At 49.9% G+C, this 25281-nt stretch overlaps 1 long non-coding RNA gene across 1 annotated transcript in view; it reads left to right on the top strand.

Annotated features, from left to right (window-relative positions):
• LOC148147283 (uncharacterized) overlaps nucleotides 1-18699 on the top strand; it is a 127373-nt gene extending 108674 nt beyond the window's left edge. The window contains exon 3 of the long non-coding RNA XR_015759849.1: nucleotides 18372-18699. This is a non-coding gene — a long non-coding RNA (uncharacterized LOC148147283). The remainder of the gene's footprint in view (nucleotides 1-18371) is intronic.
• Nucleotides 18700-25281: the final 6582 nt, after the last annotated feature.

Raw genomic sequence — 25281 nt, 5'->3', positions numbered from 1 at the left:
CTCCTCACTCAGGTACAATCTCCTCTTTGCTGGGGTCGCACGGTGGCACAGTAGTTAGTGCTGCTGCCTCACAGCGCCAGAGACCCGGGTTCAATTCCCACCTCAGTCGACTGACTGTGTGGAGTTTGCACATTCTCCCTGTGTCTGCGTGGGTTTCCTCCGGGTGCTCCGGTTTCCTCCCACAGTCAAAAGATGTGCAGGTAAGGTGAATTGGCCATGCTAAATTGTCCGTAGTGTTAGGTAAGGGGTAAATGTAGGGGTATGGGTGGGTTGCACTTCGGCGGGTCGTTGTGGACTTGTTGGGCCGAAGGGCCTGTTTCCACACTGTAATGTAATCTAATCTAAAATCTATAATTCCTCACTAGGGTTCAATCTCCTCTGTGCAGGGCTCGCACTCTTCACTCGGGTTCAATCTCCTCTGTGCTGGGCTCACACTCCTCACTAGGATTCAAACTCCTCTGTGCTGGGCTCACACTCCTCACTAGGATTCAATCTCCTCTGTGCTGGGCTCACACTCCTCACTAGGATTCAATCTCCTCTGTGCTGGGCTGGCATTCGTGACTAGGATTCAAACTCCTCTGTGCTCGGCTCACACTCCTCACGAGGGTTCAATCATCTCTGTGCTGGGCTAGCACTTCTCACTAGGGTTCAATCTCATCTGTGCTGGGCTCACACTCCTCACTGGGGTTCAATCTCCTCAGTGCTGGGCTCGCACTCCTCACTAGGGATCGATCTCCTCTGTGCTGGACTCACATTCCTCACTAGGGTACAATCTCCTCTGTGCTGGGCTCGCACTCCTCACTAGGGATCAATCACCTCTGAGCTGGGCTCGCACTCCTCACTAGGGTTCAATCTCCTCTGTGCTGGGCTCACACTCCTCACTAGGATTCAAACTCCTCTGTGCTGGGCTCGCACTCGTGACTAGGATTCAAACTCCTCTGTGCTGGGCTCACACTCCTCACTAGGGTTCAATCTCCTCTGTGCTGAGCTCACACTCCTCACTCGGGTACAATCAACTCTGTGCTGGGCTCGCAGTCCTCACTTGGGTTCAATCTCCTCTGTGCTGGGCTCACACTCCTCACTGGGGTTCAATCACCTCTCTTCTGGGCTCACACTCCTCACTAGGGTTCAATCTCCTCTGTGCTGGGCTCGCACTCCTCACTAGGGTACAATCTCCTCTGTGCTGGGCTCGCACTCCTCACTAGGGATCAATCACCTCTGTGCTGGAGTCGCACTCCTCACTAGGTTTCTATCTCCTCTGTGCTGGGCTCGCACTCCTCACTAGGGATCAATCACATCTGTGCTGGAGTCGCACTCCTCACTAGGGTTCAATCTCCTCTGTGCTGGGCTCACACTCCTCACTCGGATTCAAACTCCTCTGTGCTGGGCTCGCACTCGTGACTAGGATTCAAACTCCTCTGTGCTGGGCTCCCACTCCTCACTCGGGTTCAATCTCCTCTGTGCTGAGCTCACACTCCTCACTCGGGTACAATCTCCTCTGTGCTGGGGTCGCACTCCTCACTAGGGTACAATCTCCTCTGTGCTGGGCTCGCACTCCTCACTGGGGTTCAATCTCCTCTGGGCTGAGCTCACACTCCTCACTTGGGTACAATCTCCTCCATGCTGGGCACACAGTCCTCACTCTGGTTCCAACTCCTCCGGCTGGGCACACTCTCCTCACTCAGGTACAATCTCCTCTTTGCTGGGGTCGCACGGTGGCACAGTAGTTAGTGCTGCTGCCTCACAGCGCCAGAGACCCGGGTTCAATTCCCGCCTCAGTCGACTGACTGTGTGGAGTTTGCACATTCTCCCTGTGTCTGCGTGGGTTTCCTCCGGGTGCTCCGGTTTCCTCCCACAGTCAAAAGATGTGCAGGTAAGGTGAATTGGCCATGCTAAATTGTCCGTAGTGTTAGGTAAGGGGTAAATGTAGGGGTATGGGTGGGTTGCACTTCGGCGGGTCGTTGTGGACTTGTTGGGCCGAAGGGCCTGTTTCCACACTGTAATGTAATCTAATCTAAAATCTATAATTCCTCACGAGGGTTCAATCTCCTCTGTGCAGGGCTCGCACTCTTCACTCGGGTTCAATCTCCTCTGTGCTGGGGTCGCACATCTCACTAGGGTTCAATCTCCTCTGTGCTGGGCTCACACTCCTCACTAGGATTCAAACTCCTCTGTGCTGGGCTCGCACTCGTGACTAGGATTCAATCTCCTCTGTGCTGGGGTCGCACACCTCACTAGGGTTCAATCTCCTCTATGTTGGACTCACACTCCTCACTAGGGATCAATCACCTCTGTGCTGGGGTCGCAAACCTCACTAGGGTTCAATCTCCTCTGTGTTGGGCTCACACTCCTCACTAGGATTCAAACTCCTCTGTGCTGGGCTCGCACTCGTGACTAGGATTCAATCTCCTCTGTGCTGTGGTCGCACTCCTCACTAGGGTTCAATCTCCTCTATGTTGGACTCGCACTCCTCACTAGGGATCGATCATCTCTGTGCTGGGGTCGCACTCCTCACTAGGGTTCAATCTCCTCTGTGCTGGGCTCACACTCCTGACTAGGATTCAATCTCCTCTGTGCTGGGCTGGCACTCGTGACTAGGATTCAAACTCCTCTGTGCTCGGCTCACACTCCTCACGAGGGTTCAATCTCATCTGTGCTGGGCTCACACTCCTCACTGGGGTTCAATCTCCTCAGTGCTGGGCTCGCACTCCTCACTAGGGATCGATCTCCTCTGTGCTGGACTCACATTCCTCACTAGGGTACAATCTCCTCTGTGCTGGGCTCGCACTCCTCACTAGGGATCAATCACCTCTGAGCTGGGCTCGCACTCCTCACTAGGGTTCAATCTCCTCTGTGCTGGGCTCACACTCCTCACTAGGATTCAAACTCCTCTGTGCTGGGCTCGCACTCGTGACTAGGATTCAAACTCCTCTGTGCTGGGCTCACACTCCTCACTAGGTTTCAATCTCCTCTGTGCTGAGCTCACACTCCTCACTCGGGTACAATCTTCTCTGTGCTGGGCTCGCAGTCCTCACTAGGGTTCAATCTCCTCTGTGCTGGGCTCACACTCCTCACTCGGATTCAAACTCCTCTGTGCTGGGCTCGCACTCGTGACTAGGATTCAAACTCCTCTGTGCTGGGCTCACATTCCTGATGAAGGTTCAATCACCTCTGTACTGGGCTCGCACTCCTCACTAGGGATCAATCACATCTGTGCTGGGCTCGCACTCCTCACTCGGGTTCAATCTCCTCTGTGCTGGGCTCACACTTCTCACTAGGGTTCAATCTCCTCTGTGCTGGGCTCGCACTCCTCACTATTGATCGATCTCCTCTGTACTGGGGTCGCACTCCTCACTAGGGTTCAATCTCCTCTGAGCTGGACTCACACTCCTCACTAGGGTACAATCTCCTCTGGGCTGAGCTCACACTCCTCACTTGGGTACAATCTCCTCCATGCTGGGCACACAGTCCTCACTCTGGTTCCAACTCCTCCGGCTGGGCACACTCTCCTCACTCAGGTACAATCTCCTCTTTGCTGGGGTCGCACGGTGGCACAGTAGTTAGTGCTGCTGCCTCACAGCGCCAGAGACCCGGGTTCAATTCCCGCCTCAGTCGACTGACTGTGTGGAGTTTGCACATTCTCCCTGTTTCTGCGTGGGTTTCCTCCGTGTGCTCCGGTTTCCTCCCACAGTCAAAAGATGTGCAGGTAAGGTGAATTGGCCATGCTAAATTGTCCGTAGTGTTAGGTAAGGGGTAAATGTAGGGGTATGGGTGGGTTGCACTTCGGCGGGTCGTTGTGGAAGTGTTGGGCCGAAGGGCCTGTTTCCACACTGTAATGTAATCTAATCTAAAATCTATAATTCCTCACGAGGGTTCAATCTCCTCTGTGCAGGGCTCGCACTCCTCACTCGGCTTCCATCTCCTCTGTGCTGGGCTCACACTCCTCACTAGGATTCAAACTCCTCTGTGCTGGGTTCGCACTCGTGACTAGGATTCAATCTCCTCTGTGCTGGGGTCGCACACCTCACTAGGGTTCAATCTCCTCTATGTTGGACTCACACTCCTCACTAGGGATCAATCACCTCTGTGCTGGGGTCGCAAACCTCACTAGGGTTCAATCTCCTCTGTGTTGGGCTCACACTCCTCACTAGGATTCAAACTCCTCTGTGCTGGGCTCGCACTCGTGACTAGGATTCAACCTCCTCTGTGCTGTGGTCGCACTCCTCACTCGGGTTCAATCTCCTCTATGTTGGACTCACACTCCTCACTAGGGATCGATCATCTCTGTGCTGGGGTCGCACTCCTCACTAGGGTTCAATCTCCTCTGTGCTGGGCTCACACTCCTCACTAGGCTTCAATCTCCTCTGTGCTGGGCTGGCATTCGTGACTAGGATTCAAACTCCTCTGTGCTCGGCTCACACTCCTCACGAGGGTTCAATCATCTCTGTGCTGGGCTAGCACTTCTCACTAGGGTTCAATCTCATCTGTGCTGGGCTCACACTCCTCACTGGGGTTCAATCTCCTCAGTGCTGGGCTCGCACTCCTCACTAGGGATCGATCTCCTCTGTGCTGGACTCACATTCCTCACTAGGGGACAATCTCCTCTGTGCTGGGCTCGCACTCCTCACTAGGGATCAATCACCTCTGAGCTGGGCTCGCACTCCTCACTAGGGTTCAATCTCCTCTGTGCTGGGCTCACACTCCTCACTAGGGTTCAATCTCCTCTGTGCTGAGCTCACACTCCTCACTCGGGTACAATCAACTCTGTGCTGGGCTCGCAGTCCTCACTTGGGTTGAATCTCCTCTGTGCTGGGCTCACACTCCTCACTGGGGTTCAATCACCTCTCTTCTGGGCTCACACTCCTCACTAGGGTTCAATCTCCTCTGTGCTGGCCTCGCACTCCAAACTAGGGTACAATCTCCTCTGTGCTGGGCTCGCACTCCTCACTAGGGATCAATCACCTCTGTGCTGGAGTCGCACTCCTCACTAGGTTTCTATCTCCTCTGTGCTGGGCTCGCACTCCTCACTAGGGATCAATCACATCTGTGCTGGAGTCGCACTCCTCACTAGGGTTCAATCTCCTCTGTGCTGGGCTCACACTCCTCACTCGGATTCAAACTCCTCTGTGCTGGGCTCGCACTCGTGACTAGGATTCAAACTCCTCTGTGCTGGGCTCCCACTCCTCACTCGGGTTCAATCTCCTCTGGGCTGAGCTCACACTCCAAACTAGGGTACAATCTCCTCTGTGCTGGGCTCGCACTCCTCACTAGGGATCAATCACCTCTGTGCTGGAGTCGCACTCCTCACTAGGTTTCTATCTCCTCTGTGCTGGGCTCGCACTCCTCACTAGGGATCAATCACATCTGTGCTGGAGTCGCACTCCTCACTAGGGTTCAATCTCCTCTGTGCTGGGCTCGCACTCGTGACTAGGATTCAAACTCCTCTGTGCTGGGCTCCCACTCCTCACTCGGGTTCAATCTCCTCTGTGCTGAGCTCACACTCCTCACTCGGGTTCAATCTCCTCTGTGCTGGGGTCGCACTCCTCACTAGGGTACAATCTCCTCTGTGCTGGGCTCGCACTCCTCACTGGGGTTCAATCTCCTCTGGGCTGAGCTCACACTCCTCACTTGGGTACAATCTCCTCCATGCTGGGCACACAGTCCTCACTCTGGTTCCAACTCCTCCGGCTGGGCACACTCTCCTCACTCAGGTACAATCTCCTCTTTGCTGGGATCGCACGGTGGCACAGTAGTTAGTGCTGCTGCCTCACAGCGCCAGAGACCCGGGTTCAATTCCCGCCTCAGTCGACTGACTGTGTGGAGTTTGCACATTCTCCCTGTGTCTGCGTGGGTTTCCTCCGGGTGCTCCGGTTTCCTCCCACAGTCAAAAGATGTGCAGGTAAGGTGAATTGGCCATGCTAAATTGTCCGTAGTGTTAGGTAAGGGGTAAATGTAGGGGTATGGGTGGGTTGCACTTCGGCGGGTCGTTGTGGACTTGTTGGGCCGAAGGGCCTGTTTCCACACTGTAATGTAATCTAATCTAAAATCTATAATTCCTCACGAGGGTCCAATCTCCTCTGTGCAGGGCTCGCACTCTTCACTCGGGTTCAATCTCCTCTGTGCTGGGGTCGCACATCTCACTAGGGTTCAATCTCCTCTGTGCTGGGCTCACACTCCTCACTAGGATTCAAACTCCTCTGTGCTGGGCTCGCACTCGTGACTAGGATTCAATCTCCTCTGTGCTGAGGTCGCACACCTCACTAGGGTTCAATCTCCTCTATGTTGCACTCACACTCCTCACTAGGGATCAATCACCTCTGTGCTGGGGTCGCAAACCTCACTAGGGTTCAATCTCCTCTGTGTTGGGCTCACACTCCTCACTAGGATTCAAACTCCTCTGTGCTGGGCTCGCACTCGTGACTAGGATTCAACCTCCTCTGTGCTGTGGTCGCACTCCTCACTAGGGTTCAATCTCCTCTATGTTGGACTCGCACTCCTCACTAGGATTCAATCTCCTCTGTGCTGGGCTGGCACTCGTGACTAGGATTCAAACTCCTCTGTGCTCGGCTCACACTCCTCACGAGGGTTCAATCTCATCTGTGCTGGGCTCACACTCCTCACTGGGGTTCAATCTCCTCAGTGCTGGGCTCGCACTCCTCACTAGGGATCGATCTTCTCTGTGCTGGACTCACATTCCTCACTAGGGTACAATCTCCTCTGTGCTGGTCTCGCACTCCTCACTAGGGATCAATCACCTCTGAGCTGGGCTCGCACTCCTCACTAGGGTTCAATCTCCTCTGTGCTGGGCTCACACTCCTCACTAGGATTCAAACTCCTCTGTGCTGGACTCGCACTCGTGACTAGGATTCAAACTCCTCTGTGCTGGGCTCACACTCCTCACTAGGTTTCAATCTCCTCTGTGCTGAGCTCACACTCCTCACTCGGGTACAATCTCCTCTGTGCTGGGCTCGCAGTCCTCACTTGGGTTCAATCTCCTCTGTGCTGGGCTCACACTCCTCACTGGGGTTCAATCACCTCTCTTCTGGGCTCACACTCCTCACTAGGGTTCAATCTCCTCTGTGCTGGGCTCACACTCCTCACTAGGGTACAATCTCCTCTGTGCTGGGCTCGCACTCCTCACTAGGGATCAATCACCTCTGTGCTGGAGTCGCACTCCTCACTAGGGTACAATCTCCTCTGTGCAGGGCTCGCACTCCTCACTAGGGATCAATCACCTCTGTGCTGGAGTCGCACTCCTCACTAGGGTTCAATCTCCTCTGTGCTGGGCTCACACTCCTCACTCGGATTCAAACTCCTCTGTGCTGGGCTCGCACTCGTGACTAGGATTCAAACTCCTCTGTGCTGGGCTCCCACTCCTCACTCGGGTTCAATCTCCTCTGTGCTGAGCTCACACTCCTCATTCGGGTACAATCTCCTCTGTGCTGGGGTCGCACTCCTCACTAGGATTCAATCTCCTCTGTGCTGGGCTCACACTCCTCACTAGGGTTCAATCTCCTCTGTGCTGGGCTCCCACTCCTCACTCGGGTTCAATCTCCTCTGTGCTGAGCTCACACTCCTCACTCGGGTACAATCTCCTCTGTGCTGGGGTCGCACTCCTCACTAGGATTCAATCTCCTCTGTGCTGGGCTCACACTCCTCACTAGGGTTCAATCTCCTCTGTGCTGGGCTCGCAGTCCTCACTAGGATTCAAACTCCTCTGTGCTGGGCTCCCACTCCTCACTCGGGTTCAATCTCCTCTGTGCTGAGCTCACACTCCTCACTCGGGTACAATCTCCTCTGTGCTGGGGTCGCACTCCTCACTAGGATTCAAACTCCTCTGTGCTGGGCTCCCACTCCTCACTCGGGTTCAATCTCCTCTGTGCTGGGCTCAAACTCCTCACTGGGGTTCAATCTCCTCTGTGCTGGTCTCGCACTCCTCACTAGGGTTCAATCTCCTCTGTTCTTGGCTCACACTCCTCACTGGGGTTCGATCTCCTCTGTGCTGGGCTCACACTCCTCACTACGGTTCAATCTCCTCTGTGCTTGGCTCACATCCTCACTGGGGTTCAATCTCCTCTGTGCTGGGGTCACACTCCTCACTAGGGTACAATCTCCTCTGGGCTGAGCTCACACTCCTCACTTGGGTACAATCTCCTCCATGCTGGGCACACAGTCCTCACTCTGGTTCCAACTCCTCCGGCTGGGCACACTCTCCTCACTCAGGTACAATCTCCTCTTTGCTGGGGTCGCACGGTGGCACAGTAGTTAGCGCCAGAGACCCGGGTTCAATTCCCGCCTCAGTCCAACTGTGTGGAGTTTGCACATTCTCCCTGTGTCTGCGTGGGTTTCCTCCGGGTGCTCCGGTTTCCTCCCACAGTCAAAAGATGTGCAGGTAAGGTGAATTGGCCATGCTAAATTGTCCGTAGTGTTAGGTAATGGGTAAATGTAGGGGTATGGGTGGGTTGCACTTCGGCGGGTCGGTGTGGACTTGTTGGGCCGAAGGGCCTGTTTCCACACTGTAATGTAATCTAATCTAAAATCAATAACTCCTCACTAGGGTCCAATCTCCTCTGTGCAGGGCTCGCTCACCTCACTCGGGTTCAATCTCCTCTGTGCTGGGGTCGCACATCTCACTAGGGTTCAATCTCCTCTGTGCTGGGCTCACACTCCTCACAAGGATTCAAACTCCTCTGTGCTGGGCTCGCACTCGTGACTAGGATTCAATCTCCTCTGTGCTGGGGTCGCACACCTCACTAGGGTTCAATCTCCTCTGTGTTGGGCTCACACTCCTCACTAGGATTCAAACTCCTCTGTGCTCGGCTCGCACTCGTGACTAGGATTCAAACTCCTCTGTGCTGGGCTCACACTCCTCACGAGGGTTCAATCACCTCTGTGCTGGGCTCGCACTCCTCACTCGGGTTCAATCTCCTCTGTGCTGGGCTCACACTCCTCGCTCGGTTTCAATCTCCTCTGTGCTGGGCTCGCACTCCTCACTAGGGATCGATCTCCTCTGTGCTGGGGTCGCACTCCTCACTAGGGTTCAATCTCCTCTGTGCTGGGGTCGCACTCCTCACTAGGGATCGATCTCCTCTGTGCTGGGCTCACACTCCTCACGAGGGTTCAATCTCCTCCGCGCTGGGCTCGCACTCCTCACTAGGGTTCAATCTCCTCTGTGCTGGACTCACACTCCTCACTGGGGTACAATCCCCTCTGTGCTGGGCTCGCACTCCTCACTAGGGTTCAATCACCTATGTGCTGGGCTCGCACTCCTCACGAGGGTTCAATCTCCTCTGTGCTGGGCTCACACTCCTCACTAGGATTCAAAATCCTCTGTGCTGGGCTCGCACTCGTGACTAGGATTCAAACTCCTCTGTGCTGGGCGCACACTCGTGACTAGGATTCAATCACCTCTGTGCTGGGCTCACACTCCTCACAAGGTTTCAATCTCCTCCATGCTGGGCTCGCACTCCTCACTAGGGTTCAATCTCCTCTGTGCTGGGCTCGCACTCCTCACTGGGGTTCAATCTGCTCCGTGCTGGGCTCGCACTCCTCACGAGGGTTCAATCTCCTCTGTGCTGGGCTCACACTCCTCACTAGGGTTCAATCTCCTCTGTGCTGGGCTCACACTCCTCACTAGGGTACAATCTCCTCTGTGCTGGGCTCGCACTCCTCACTAGGGTACAATCTCCTCTGTGCTGGGCTCGCAGTCCTCACTTGGGTTCAATCTCCTCGGTGCTGGGCTCACACTCCTCACTAGGGTTCAATCTCCTCTGTGCTGGGCTCACACTCCTCACTAGGGTTCAATAACCTCTGTGCTGGGCTCGCACTCCTCACTAGGGTTCAATCTCCTCTGTGCTGGGCTCTCACTCCTCACTAGGGTTCAATCTCCTCTGTGTTGGGCTCACACTCCTCACTAGTGATCAATCACCTCTGTGCTGGGGTCGCACTCCTCACTAGGGTTCAATCACCTCTGTGCTGGGCTCACACTCCTCACGAGGGTTCATTCACATCTGTGCTGGGCTCACACTGCTCACTAGGATTCAATCTCCTCCGTGCTGGGCTCACACTCCTCACTAGAGTTCAGTCTCCTCCGTGCTGGGCTCGCACTCCTCACTAGGGTTCAATCTCCTCTGTGCTGGGCTCGCACTCCTCACTAGGGTTCAATCTCCTCCGTGCTGGGCTCGCACTCCTCACTAGGGTTCAATCACCTCCGTGCTGGGCTCGCACTCCTCACTAGGGTTCAATCTCCTCTGTGCTGGGGTCACACTCATCACTCGGGTTCAATCTCCTCTGTGCTGGGCTCGCACTCCTCACTAGGGTTCAATCTCCTCCGTGCTGGGCTCGCACTCCTCACTAGGGTTCAATCACCTCCGTGCTGGGCTCGCACTCCTCACTAGGGTTCAATCTCCTCTGTGCTGGGGTCACACTCCTCACTCGGTTTCAATCTCCTCTGTGCTGGGCTCGCACTCCTCACTCGTGTACAATCTCTTCCGTGCTGGGCTCGCACTCCTCACCAGGGTTCAATCACCTCTGTGCTGGGGTCGCACTCCTCACTCGTGTTCAATCTCCTCTGTGCTGGGGTCGCACTCCTCACTAGAGTTCAATCACCTCTGTGCTGGGGTCGCACTCCTCACTAGGGTTCAATCTCCTCAGTGCTGGGCTCACACTCCTCACTAGGGTTCAATATCCTCTGTGCTGGGCTCACACTCCTCACTGGGGTTCAATCTCCTCTGTGCTGAGCTCACACTTCTCACTGGGGTTCAATCTCCTCTGTTCTGGGCTCACACTCCTCACTAGGGTTCAATCTCCTCTGTGCTGGGCTCACACTCCTCACTGGGATTCAATCTCCTCAGTGCTGGGCTCACACTCCTCACTAGTGTTCAATCTCCTCTGTGCTGGACTCACACTCCTCACTCGGGTTCAATCTCCTCTTTTGGGCTCGCACTCCTCACAAGGATTCAATCCCCTTTGTGCTGGACTCGCACTCCTCACTAGGGTTCAATCTCCTCTGAGCTGGGCTCGCACTCCTCACTAGGGTTCAATCTCCTCCATGCTGGGCTCGCACTCCTCACTAGGGTTCAATCTCCTCTGTGCTGGGCTCGCACTCCTCACTGGGGTTCAATCTGCTCCGTGCTGGGCTCGCACTCCTCACGAGGGTTCAATCTCCTCTGTGCTGGGCTCACACTCCTCACTAGGGTTCAATCTCCTCTGTGCTGGGCTCACACTCCTCACTAGGGTACAATCTCCTCTGTGCTGGGCTCGCACTCCTCACTAGGGTACAATCTCCTCTGTGCTGGGCTCGCAGTCCTCACTTGGGTTCAATCTCCTCGGTGCTGGGCTCACACTCCTCACTAGGGTTCAATCTCCTCTGTGCTGGGCTCACACTCCTCACTAGGGTTCAATAACCTCTGTGCTGGGCTCGCACTCCTCACTAGGGTTCAATCTCCTCTGTGCTGGGCTCTCACTCCTCACTAGGGTTCAATCTCCTCTGTGTTGGGCTCACACTCCTCACTAGTGATCAATCACCTCTGTGCTGGGGTCGCACTCCTCACTAGGGTTCAATCACCTCTGTGCTGGGCTCACACTCCTCACGAGGGTTCATTCACATCTGTGCTGGGCTCACACTGCTCACTAGGATTCAATCTCCTCCGTGCTGGGCTCACACTCCTCACTAGAGTTCAGTCTCCTCCGTGCTGGGCTCGCACTCCTCACTAGGGTTCAATCTCCTCTGTGCTGGGCTCGCACTCCTCACTAGGGTTCAATCTCCTCCGTGCTGGGCTCGCACTCCTCACTAGGGTTCAATCACCTCCGTGCTGGGCTCGCACTCCTCACTAGGGTTCAATCTCCTCTGTGCTGGGGTCACACTCATCACTCGGGTTCAATCTCCTCTGTGCTGGGCTCGCACTCCTCACTAGGGTTCAATCTCCTCCGTGCTGGGCTCGCACTCCTCACTAGGGTTCAATCTCCTCTGTGCTGGGGTCACACTCCTCACTCGGTTTCAATCTCCTCTGTGCTGGGCTCGCACTCCTCACTCGTGTACAATCTCTTCCGTGCTGGGCTCGCACTCCTCACCAGGGTTCAATCACCTCTGTGCTGGGCTCACACTCCTCACTCGGGGTCAATCTCCTCTGTGCTGGGGTCGCACTCCTCACTCGTGTTCAATCTCCTCTGTGCTGGGGTCGCACTCCTCACTAGAGTTCAATCACCTCTGTGCTGGGGTTGCAGTCCTCACTCGTGTTCAATCTCCTCTGTGCTGGGGTCGCACTCCTCACTAGGGTTCAATCTCCTCAGTGCTGGGCTCACACTCCTCACTAGGGTTCAATATCCTCTGTGCTGGGCTCACACTCCTCACTGGGGTTCAATCTCCTCTGTGCTGAGCTCACACTTCTCACTGGGGTTCAATCTCCTCTGTTCTGGGCTCACACTCCTCACTAGGGTTCAATCTCCTCTGTGCTGGGCTCACACTCCTCACTGGGATTCAATCTCCTCAGTGCTGGGCTCACACTCCTCACTAGTGTTCAATCTCCTCTGTGCTGGACTCACACTCCTCACTCGGGTTCAATCTCCTCTTTTGGGCTCGCACTCCTCACAAGGATTCAATCCCCTTTGTGCTGGACTCGCACTCCTCACTAGGGTTCAATCTCCTCTGAGCTGGGCTCGCACTCCTCACTAGGGTTCAATCTCCTCCATGCTGGGCTCGCACTCCTCACTAGGGTACAATCTCCTCTGGGCTGAGCTCACACTCCTCAATGGGGTACAATCTCCACCATGCTGGGCACACACTCCTCACTCTGGTTCCAACTCCTCCGGCTGGGCACACTCTCCTCACTCAGGTACAATCTCCTCTTTGCTGGGGTCGCACGGTGGCACAGTGGTTAGCGCTGCTGCCTCACAGCGCCAGAGACCCGGGTTCAATTCCCGCCTCAGTCGACTGACTGTGTGGAGTTTGCACATTCTCCCTGTGTCTGCGTGGGTTTCCTCCGGGTGCTCCGGTTTCCTCCCACAGTCAAAAGATGTGCAGGTAAGGTGAATTGGCCATGCTAAATTGACCGTAGTGTTAGCTAATGGGTAAATGTAGGGGTATGGGTGGGTTGCACTTCGGCGGGTCGGTGTGGACTAGTTGGGCCGAAGGGCCTGTTTCCACACTGAAATGTAATCTAATCTAAAATCAATAACTCCTCACTAGGGTCCAATCTCCTCTGTGCAGGGCTCGCACTCCTCACTCGGGTTCAATCTCCTCTGTGCTGGGGTCGCACACCTCACTAGGGTTCAATCTGCTCTGTGCTGGGCTCACACTCCTCACTAGGGTTCAATCTCCTCTGTGCTGGGCTCGCACACCTCACTAGGGTTCAATCTCCTCTGTGTTGGGCTCACACTCCTCACTAGGTTTCAAACTCCTCTGTGCTGGGCTCGCACTCGTGACTAGGGTTCAAACTCCTCTGTGCTGGGCTCACACTCCTCACGAGGGTTCAATCACCTCTGTGCTGGGCTCACACTCCTCACTAGGGTTCAATCTCCTCTGTGCTGGGCTCGCACTCCTCACTAGGGATCGATCTCCTCTGTGCTGGGGTCGCACTCCTCACTGGGGATCGATCTCCTCTGTGCTGGGGTCGCACTCCTCACTAGGGTTCAATCTCCTCTGTGCTGGACTCACACTCCTCACTAGGGTTCAATCTCCTCTGTGTTGGGCTCACACTCCTCACTCGAGTTCAATCACCTCTGTGCTGGGCTCACACTCCTCACGAGGGTTCATTCACATCTGTGCTGGGCTCACACTGCTCACTAGGATTCAATCTCCTCTGTGCTGGGCTCGCACTCCTCACTAGGGTTCAATCTCCTCTGTGCTGGGCTCGCACTCCTCACTAGGGTTCAATCTCCTCCGTGCTGGGCTCGCACTCCTCACTAGGGTTCAATCACCTCCGTGCTGGGCTCGCACTCCTCACTAGGGTTCAATCTCCTCCGTGCTGGGCTCGCACTCCTCACTAGGGTTCAATCTCGTCCGTGCTGGGCTCGCACTCCTCACTAGGGTTCAATCTCCTCTGTGCTGGGCTCACACTCCTCACTCGGGGTCAATCTCCTCTGTGCTGGGGTCGCACTCCTCACTCGTGTTCAATCTCCTCTGTGCTGGGGTCGCACTCCTCACTGGGGATCGATCTCCTCTGTGCGGGCTTCGCACACCTCACTAGGGTTCAATCTCCTCTGTGCTGGGCTCACACTCCTCACTAGGGTTCAATCTCCTCTGTGCTGGGCTCACACTCCTCACTAGGGTTCAATCTCCTCCATGCTGGGCTTACACTCATCACTAGGATTCAATCACCTCTGTGCTGGGCTTGCACTCCTCACTAGTGTTCTATCTCCTCCGTGCTGGGCTCACACTCCTCACTAGTGTTCAATCTCCTCCGTGCTGGGCTCACACTCCTCACTAGTGATCAATCACCTCTGTGCTGGGCTCACACTCCTCACTCGGGTTCAATCACCTCTGGGCTGGGCTCACACTGCTCACTATGATTCCATCTCCTCCGTGCTGGGCTCGCACTCCTCACTAGGGTTCAATCGCCTCTGTGCTGGGCTCGCACTCCTCACTAGGGTTCAATCTCCTCTGTGCTGGGCTCGCACTCCTCACTAGGGTTCAATCTCCTCCATGCTGGGCTTACACTCCTCACTAGGGTTCAATCTCATCTGTGCTGGGCTTGCACTCCTCACTAGTGTTCAATCTCCTCAGTGCTGGGCTCACACTCCTCACTAGGGATCAATCACCTCTGTGCTGGGCTTGCACTCCTCACTAGTGTTCAATCTCCTCCGTGCTGGGCTCACACTCCTAACTAGTGTTCAATCTCCTCGGTGCTGGGCTCACACTCCTCACTAGTGATCAATCACCTCTGTGCTGGGCTGACACTCCTCACTCGGGTTCAATCACCTCTGTGCTGGGCTCACACTCCTCACTCGGGTTCAATCACCTCTGGGCTGGGCTCACACTCCTCACTCGGGTTCAATCACCTCTGGGCTGGGCTCACACTCCTCACTAGGAATCAATCTCCTCCGTGCTGGGCTCGCACTCCTCACTAGGGTTCAATCTCCTCCGTGCTGGGCTCGCACTCCTCACTAGGGTTCAATCTCCTCCGTGCTGGGCTCGCACTCCTCACTAGGGTTCAATCTCCTCCGTGCTGGGCTCGCACTCCTCACTAGGGTTCAATCACCTCCGTGCTGGGCTCGCACTCCTCACTAGGGTTCAATCTCCTCTGTGCTGGGGTCACACTCCTCACTCGGGTTCAATCTCCTCTGTGCTGGGCTTACACTCCTCACTAGGGTTCAATCTCATCTGTGCTGGGCTTGCACTCCTCACTAGTGTTCAATCTCCTCAGTGCTGGGCTCACACTCCTCAATAGTGTTCAATCTCCTCGGTGCTGGGCTCACACTCCTCACTAGTGATCAATCTCCTCTGTGCTGGGCTGACACTCCTCACTCGGGTTCAATCACCTCTGTGCTGGGCTCACACTCCTCACTCGGGTTCAATCACCTCTGGGCTGGGCTCACACTGCTCACTAGGATTCAATCTCCTCCGTGCTGGGCTCACACTCCTCACTAGGGTTCAATCTCCTCCGTGCTGGGCTCGCACTCCTCACTAGGGTTCAATCTCCTCCGTGCTGGGCTCGCACTCCTCACTAGGGTTCAATCTCCTCCGTGCTGGGCTCGCACTCCTCACTAGGGTTCAATCACCTCCGTGCTGGGCTCGCACTCCTCACTAGGGTTCAATCTCCTCTGTGCTGGGGTCACACTCCTCACTCGGGTTCAATCTCCTCTGTGCTGGGCTCGCACTCCTCACTAGGGTTCAATCTCCTCCGTGCTGGGCTCGCACTCCTCACTAGGGTTCAATCACCTCCGTGCTGGGCTCGCACTCCTCACTAGGGTTCAATCTCCTCTGTGCTGGGGTCACACTCCTCACTCGGGTACAATCTCCTCTTTGCTGGGCTCGCACTCCTCACTAGGATTCAATCTCCTCTGTGCTGGGCTCACACTCCTCACTAGGGTTCAATCTCCTCTGTGCTGGGCTCGCACTCCTCACTCGGGTACAATCTCCTCGGTGCTGGGCTCGCACTCCTCACTAGGGTTCAGTCTCCTCAGTGCTGGGCTCGCACTCCTCACTAATGTTCAATCACCTCTGTGCTGGTCTCACTCTCCCCCACGCTGGGCTCACTCTCCCCCACGCTGGTCTCACTCTCCCCCACGCTGGGCTCACTCTCCCCCATGCTGTGCGAGCTCTCCCCCATGCTGGGATCACTCTCCCCCATGCCAGGCTAGCTCTCCCCCACAATGTGCTAGCTCTCCCCCATGCTGGGCTCACTCTCCTCCATGCTCTCTCACTGACCCCTGCAACTAGCTTGATCTCTCCTTAGAAGTTATTACCACTATGCTTCTGCCTCTGAGATGAGTAGATATATTTATTCCTGTAATCGCCCTCTTGCATTTGGTCACATATCCTTCTAATTGATGTAGATTGTGAATCGCTGAGGCACAAGCAATGCTCTTTATGGTATCTCACTAATCACAGTCTGCCCAACCTGACACCGATTCTTCATTCCTATTTCCTGTTTTCAGTCCATTAAAGATTCTCAAGCCATCATATTCCCTCCAATCCCATGTGTGCTACTTTTACTTATTAGTCTCTTGCATGGTCCTTAATGAAAACCTTCTGAACATACAAATGCTCCACATTCACTCGTTGCCATCTATCTACTCAGCTAGTGGAACCTGAACAAAACTATAACAGCATTTTTCACCCATGTTTTCATAAATCCATGCTTGGTATGGTCAGTGCCATTATTATTTTCTTAATGTCCAATTATCAAATTCCTTATAATATTTTGTAGCGTTTCCCAACTATTGATAGCCAGCTTAGCAGGTCTGAGTGCCCCAGTTCTGAAGAAGGTAACTGGACCCGAAATGTTAACTGTGATTTCTCTCCATGGATGGTACCAGACCTGCTGAGTTTTTCCAGCACAACCTGCTTTTGTTTCTACTATTTTACCATTTGCTTTCTCCTCTTTACATTAAATAGTGGGTTTGCATGTCAATCTGTGGGCAATATTCCAGAATTTTGGAACTTGACTCTCACCATCCACAGTCATCCTCTTTCATCATTCTGCATCATCAAGATTAGGAGACTTATCAATTTTTGCAGTCTGTTAAACATTTAGTCTGTTTTCATGTTTCTAGCTCGTTTACTTTTATATGTTATTTTCTATTTATTTTCTGGTTCTTAATCCTACTTTGCTAATTTCTAAAACGCTCCTGATCCATAAGCTCACCACTCTTTTGGTAATTTTATCAAGTCTTTCCCTTGTTCCAATACAATATTGGAACATATATAACTTCCCTTGTTAGTCAAAGTTAAAATCACACAATACCAGGTTATAGTCCAATAGGTTTATGTGGAATTACCAGCTTTCGGAGTGTCACTCCTTCATCAGGTAGCTGGTGTTGTTTGATTTTTTTTAACTTTGTCAACCCCAGTCCAAACCAGGTTCCTCCAATTACTTGTTTGTCAAGTTTGGATCACCTTTCCTGCTGGATCTTTCGTCTCAAAGGAGTGTAAATTTGTTGTAAATCATGTACTAACTCTTGAAATGTTATCCATTGCCTATCTACTGTCATACCTTTTAATGCATTTCTGAATCTACCAGTGCTAATTTGCCCTTCATACTATCTTGTTTCCTTTTTTTCAGATTTAAGCGCCTAGTTTTGGATTGAATTACGTCACTTCCAAACTTAATGTGAAATGTTATGCTCACTCCTCCCTAAAGGATCCTTTATAATGAGATTATTAATTAGTCCATTCTAACTGTACAAAGCTAGGTTTAAACAGAAGGTTCTCTTACTAGTTCCTCAATATACTGTTCCAGAAAGCTATCTTGTATACATTTCAAGAGTTTGTGCTCCATTGCATTAGTGCTGATTATGTTTACTCAGTATATATGAAGGTTAAGGACCCTCATTACAACTGTATTACCTTTGACATATGCACATCCAATTTCCTAATGAATAACATGGCCTACATTATTAGTATTATTCAATTGCTTAAAGAACAACTGCAGTTAATATTTGCTGCCTCTTGCTGTTTCTTAGCTGTGTATTCAATTTGTTTCCACTGCCCTTTCAAGCAGTATGTTCAAGATCTTAATATCTTACTGTGTAACCATTTATTTCCTGGTGCTAATTGTCATTTGCCGTAAATCTGTGTAGTCTGGTTGTCAACTCATCTGCCGCTGGAGACAGTTTCCTTATTTGCCCTACCTAAATACTGGATGATTTTGAACATGTCCATCAAATGCTATTCTTTTGTTGAAATCTCTCCATTTTGCATCTTCACCCAGACAGCAGTGATGTGCATCAAAAGCTCAAGACGCCTTATCCTTTGCAATCTCCAAAACAGATTAATTTGACACTGCACCGAATACTGAAGTTGATGGATCAAGGTACCTTCAAGAAAAGCTGTTTAACTCAAATGCACCGATGATAATTTACGACTGACTTTTACAAACTGGCTTAAATCAGTTCAAGGTGTGTGTGTTTTAACCCCCTTTTTTCTGGTTCCTATAAACAATTCTGCAGAATGACCTGTCATGCAGTTTGGAATCGGAGCTGGCTGAGGGGGTGAAGCACAGCTTGCTCCTTTCATGAAACATCTGAAACCCATTTGTGGTTTCAACATGTCCAACATACCTGTGCAGATGCTAAGAATTCCAGAACGACATCAACTAATTCAAGATGGGAATGTAATCAGGGAAAAGAGTACCATCTGCGAACCCAAATGTCAGGCCTGAAGGAACTTCAGCAGAAAAGCAAGGGGAAGTTTTGTTTTCTCACTGAGTTTTATCTGTACTGATTATTTCTGTCAGATCGCCTTTAATTCTTCAACTTTGTTTCTTTGGTAATCATTAAGAAGGATTACATTCTAGCTCAGATGGCAGTTAGTTGTGGTTCACTTGGACTCTTGCCTTTGAGTGAGATAGCTCTGGGTTCGAACCTAACAACTTGTATTTATGTAGTATCGTATGTGCAGACCGATGAAGAATTTCAAAGTATAATCACTTTGTGCACAGTGAGCTCCCACTCATAGCAATGAAATGATATGTTTGCACATTGGTACTGAATGAGAAATCAGACAGTGTTCAGTTAATCTTTTTTTGAAGTAGTCCAAAAGGAAATTTGAGAGCTACCTACAGGAGCAGATGCTTAAGGTTTCATCTATATGGCATCTCCTGTGACTATGTAGCACTCCCTCAGTACCACACAGGAGTGTGAGATTAGCCTTTGTGTGTTCATGTCACTGAGTGGGATTTGAAGAGACAACCTTCTGAATCAGGTGAGAGAGCACCATGCTTTCAACCATAGCAGGAGAAAGGATCTAAAGGAACAAAAAATTATGAACTCAGTTGCTAACCTGGAAAGGTTAAATGTGGACATGTGACTGAGGGATCGGAGTGATTTTCATCCATCATGCTCTGCTCCCTGTCTTGTCCACTTCATTCAAATCTCTTGCCAGCACGCTCCAACGAGACTAACCCAAGAACTGACAATTCGGTAAAGTGCTGATAAATGACTGGCTCTAGGACAGAGGGGAAGCAAATTGGAACTGGAGGACAGGCAACAATTTTAAAAGCAGTTCAGCAGCTAGAAGCAAAAATGGGATCACACTGCCGCAAGGCTTAATATGAAGTTTTCTTCAGCACTTCTCACGTTCTAAGATGTCCCCTGAATCATATTAACATAATGAAGTTAGTGTTCCTTTCAGGAAATAACTGTCGAAAACAAAGAGGGATTGGGTGGTGAGGCGAGTTAGCACCGTGTTGTATCACCACAGGAAGCTGGCCACGAATCCAGTCAGGACATTTTGGGAAGAAAGCCTCCTCTCTCTGTGCATCCCCCAGTGAAATGAGTTTAGCCGCAGTCTCAACATTAGACTGCAGTCAAATTCCATGCATGACTTGGCACTCAGTTGGTAACCTTTCCCAAGGAAACCACAAGGTGAGCCAGGAGAGGAAATGGAAAAATACACAACAACACAGGAAAAACGTGGAGAGGCTGAATAGCCGTAGATAGAATTGTGCCCTCTAATGAGGTCTAATGAAGGGCTTATGCCCAAAACGTCGACTCTCCTGCTCCTCAGATCTGCCTGACCTGCTGCTCTTTTCCAGCACCACACTCTTGACTCTGATCTCTAGCACCTGCAGTCCTCACTTTCTCCTGTAAACAAAATGTCCTGAGGTACTTTGCCAAGGTGAAATTGCAAAGAAGTAAGTGGCATGCTCAGTAGGAGATAACATGATGAGACAATTATACAAAGCAGAAAAGCTGGAATCACTTGACAGATTGGATAGCATTTGTGGAAAGAGCAACAAAGTTGAATTTTTGTCACAAAAAAGTGAAGATGGCAACATATGGTAATCCTCAAATTCCAGGTGAATGAACTGGCTACATAAGAGAAATTCCTGGAAAAGCTCAGCAGGTCTGACAGCATGTGTGGAGAGAAAGCAGAGTTGACATTTTGGGTCCAGTGACCCTTCTTCAGAACAGGGTACATGAAATCAAATCCCACCTGGGCAGTTGGGGAAATTTGAATTCAATAAAAAGCTGGTCTAATGATAGCCACTGTCATCAAAATCCTTTTGATCATTAGTGCTGTTCAGGCAGGTAATCTGTTGTTCTTATCTGGTCTGGCTTATATGGGACTCCAGTGTTCACTCTTAACTGGAAATTGGAGAGGGGGAATAAATCCTAACCTAACCAGGAATGCCGTCTTCTCATGAATAAATAAAAGGAATATTATGTAATCGAGTGGTGTAGAGATTAAATGATTGAAGAGATGTTGTTATCAGGCAAAGATGGTGATAATGGGACAAATAAAGAAACTAAAAGTGGGTTGATAGGAGCAGCAGATTCATTACTGGTACACAACCCCGAAACAAAACAAATTGGGGAGAAGTGATTATGATCGGACACTGTTTACCTCTGTGCTGTGCCCAGGTGTAAAGTTTTGAATATGAATGAGGACCTTTAGTTGCTGAGGAAGTCAATAAGTCAGAATTAGTTAATGCTGCAAGTTCAGCTAATGAGCAAAATTGCTCATGTTTCTCTTTCTTCAGAGAGTTGGGATCTGAGCATAATTTTGCTGGAGTTCATATGAGCTTTCAGATGTTTTGTTTCTATCTAGTGTTTTACCACAAGTTCTTATATTTCTTTAATCCTTGGGAATAATGTAGACTTTAACCACTTATCAGAAACTCACCAAACAGTGTGATAAATGCTGTCTGAAATGTATTATCAATTTTAGAATTTGAATTGTTTTTAAAAAGGGGGCATATTATTATGGTTTATAATAATATTGGATGTAATCATAATTGAACATAAAATAACAATTTGTTGTTCAGCTTTTGATTTAGTATCGCTTTTGAGAGCTATTTTGTCGCTTAAACATTGTTTTCTCCAAGATGTCCAACTTTGTGTACTATTTGGCTCAATGTTAAAATGAAGCCTTCTTGTCAATTTTATTTCTGATGCTATGGGTTCAGATTGTGTTGTATGAAAGGATGACTTAAAACTGAGCCTGAAGATCTCAACCATTGCTCACGGTGTGTTGTATGAGCAGTCAAATCAAATGTACCCTGCTACTCACCATGTTCTATTGGTGTACTGCTGTTCATGATGGAGTTGCTGCTACAATCTTATGTAATTGTAGGCAGCTATATGGTCTGTTTGGTCAAGTGTCATAGAGGAAAACCATTTCCTGTTCAAATAAAAAAAATCTTGAAATTGTTTAGATATGACACGACATTGTCATAATGGGTCATGCTTATGGGACGCCTCACAATTACCGTTTCAAATCCTTATATATTGAACAACATTATGATTCATTATCCTGATAAGGAATTAGGAGGTATAAACTGGGTAAGCATTATATATAGTACATTAATAGACCATTTGAACAGCTTTGTCCATAAATAAATGGTGATGGAAAAGATAAATGAAATTAATGCAAGTTATCTTTGATGGTTGGAATGGAATATTTTTTGGGAGAATGAAAATATCAGCAAGAACAGCTTGAGGAGTGATAAGTTGATCAAGGTCAGAAATGTGTGTGTAATGACTAAAGAAGCCATTGGCAGAGAAATCACTTGAAAGGCAAATTTTCCTCCCACAATTTTGATGATGATCTCAATGTTTTATCTGGTAACTCTAATAAAGGAAATCTTCACAGTGTGAAAGAACCTCGTCAATAATCCAGGAAGCTTTCCATGTCTGAAAAATAGTACAGATCATTCCGCTCTAACGTGGATTTCATTATCACAAACACAATTGACGATTTGGGGACACTGTTTCTAAAGCATGAAGTTTAAAGCGTGTATTGGTTATAATGCGATTCTGGCCCCATTAGTTTCAATGGTGCTGCTACTATGCGATTTTCTTATAACACGGGATTGCACAAGAATGGAACTATTGTGTTATGGTAAAACTGGTAAAACTGACTGCATGATGATAGAGACTCTGGAAAACTCAGGTGAATGGTGGAGAGGAACTGTGCAGGAAGATTCCAGTCCCACACACACGATTAACTCAGGAAATTGTGAACACATGAGGTATGAGGAAGAATGAAAAAAAAGGACAGATGGAGCTGTTCACACCTGATCTAGATAAGTAACTAATTTCTTGTCACTGTTATATGATTGTGTTCTACACTTACTTTGCACATTCACCTCAAGATCTGACAAGTTCAGCATTTTGATAAGGTTTGACTACTGTCTCATGAAAGAGAGACAATTAGTGGTGTTTTGAGAAGATGGAGATAACATCAACTATTTTTTAATAGATTGAAACCATGGTAAGCAAGAATGCGACCTGTAGTGATTTTAAATAAATTCTTACGTATCGCTGTCAATTCCATTCAAAGTACCAAAAACAGTTCATAAACTATCCAGTTCTGTCACTTTCATGAAACATACTCTAATAAGTTCTTAAAATAGTCTGCATTTTGTTGGTTGGGAAGTGAATGCAATGTTCTTTGTACCTGCCAGGCATTCCATCTCTGGTCTTATTACATTTTCAATAACCACCATAATCAATCTCATTTTGGCAAGATTTCTATTTGCACCAAAGAGACCACTTTGATTGGTGAGTAAGGGTAAGAAAATATTTGCATTTCTAAACTTCAAAGAAGCTTGATAACATCCAGGACAAAGCAGCCTGCTTGATTGGCACCACATCCACAAACATCAACTCCCTCCACCACTGACGGTCAGTAGCAGCAGTGAGTACTATCTACAAGATGCACCACGGAATTTCACCAACGATCCTCAGGTAGCATCTTCCAAACCCATGCCCACTTCCATCTAAATGGACAAAGACAACAGAAACATAGGAACACCACCACATTCAAGATCCCCTCCAATCCACTCACCATCCTTCCTTGGAAATATATCGCTGTTCCTTCATTGTCAATGGATTAAAATCCTGTAATTCCTTCTCCAACGGCATTGTGAGTATAGCTGCTGCACATGGACTGCACTGGTTCAAGAAGGCAGCTCACCACCACCTTCTCAAGGGCAACTAGGGACGGGCAATAAATGCTGGCCAGCCAGCAATGCCCATATGCCAAAAATTGAATTAATTATTTTTAAGAAACCACTGCCTACCCAGCAATACAAGTGTGAAGGAATGTACTGGAATTTGTGAAATCTAATGGGGAACTATTAGAATGGTTCTCTTTTGAATTCCCCAGTCCCTGTCCAGCCTTGATTTAACCGCAAGTGGCTGGGATGGCAAGTGGGTGATTAGCCTCCGAAGTATCTAATATGAATATTAAATAATAATTGGTACATATTTCCAGACACATCAGAACCTCTGCCTTTACAACATCTCTTTAATAAAACCAAGGACAACATAACTTTGTTAAAGGGGCAGCATCGTCACACATGTTCTTCTGCCCCATGGTCACTGTGATTGAAATAATTGCACCGAGGCAGATATACTATCACCAAGTCACCCTTTATGTAGATGTGTACAGTACATAGATTCTGACCCACCAGCTCAGAGCCAGTCCCTCGAGTAGGGAGAGTCACTGCAACTCCTGTTTCCATCTGTCAGCCAGGGCACCCTGTTTGGCCCAGGTTAACAGCCCAATCAGGGAACTCATAGTCAATGAGATCCACCTGGCTGATCTCATTCCAATCATGGCAGTGATCTTCTGCAACTTTGATTATAATCTCCACTGTGATTCCCAAGGGAGTCTAAGGACAGGAGTTGCCCATTCAGCTCCTTGAGTCTGTTCTGTCATCCAATCAGATCATGGTTAATCTGGATGTTGACTCTGTCAATCCAGAATTCCCATGTGTTTTCCTTTCCCTTTCTCTGAGTTAGTTTATTTTGGCATTTATCTGCTTCATTTTTGCTTCTGTCAAAAGTAGCCATGAATGCTAGTGGAGGCAAACACTGAGCATTTCAATCTTCTGTTACATTATAATCATTTGTGAGCAACTGATCCTTTCCAATCCCTCTCACTATACTTTGTATGATGGCAATGTTCAGTGTGTCGAGGATTTGTTTTGAAAGTTTTCACCAGCAGGACAGAGGTAACTCTTCAACGAAGTCCACAAAGCCACCTTGAAATAATACAATATCCACACTGTCTCATTGAACCCTCTACCCAAAGATTGCATGAACTGGAGGATTGGCATTTCCAAAGTTGCAAACTGCTTTGAGAATCTTGAACAAGCCCAGATGAAAACCAAGCACAAATAGCAGAATATTCATATAGACAACTCAGCAACTAACCCGCTTCTTTGAGAAATATTCCCCATCCCATCTATGTCAGGGTGTGCAGATCGAGCATCAGAATATTTAGTCACTACAGGATCCAAAATACCGGTGTGGAAGAAAGTCATCCTTGATCCCAGAGGTGTGCCTTGTACCAGACAGAGTGCAACTAGATACCAACCAACTAGTGTTGAGACGTGAAGAGGAGCATGTACTCTGGGAAAGGGCAGGATTAGGCTATGCTGTGATATTCATCCACCCCATTGTCAAAATCCAAATTCCAGGCTCAATGCATGAAGAATGTTTACCTATGAGCAAGTACAGAGAGAATTGCCAACATCAGCTCCATAACTAGAGTTCAGCTGGGGTCAGTGCCCCGGATTTTCCAATGCTGTAGAAATTGACATGAGGGGAGGGTACCCATTGCTTCCATGAACATTGATTCCTAAGGGTCACTAGGTCGGATCCATTGAA

The sequence above is a fragment of the Chiloscyllium plagiosum genome, unplaced genomic scaffold (assembly GCF_037043375.1).
Source record: "Chiloscyllium plagiosum isolate Xiang-an unplaced genomic scaffold, Cpla_swu_hap1 HiC_scaffold_17, whole genome shotgun sequence".
Lineage (NCBI taxonomy): Eukaryota > Metazoa > Chordata > Chondrichthyes > Orectolobiformes > Hemiscylliidae > Chiloscyllium > Chiloscyllium plagiosum.
The sequence above is the reverse complement of the archived record's forward strand: the minus strand, read 5'-3'. Positions and strand labels throughout refer to the sequence as shown.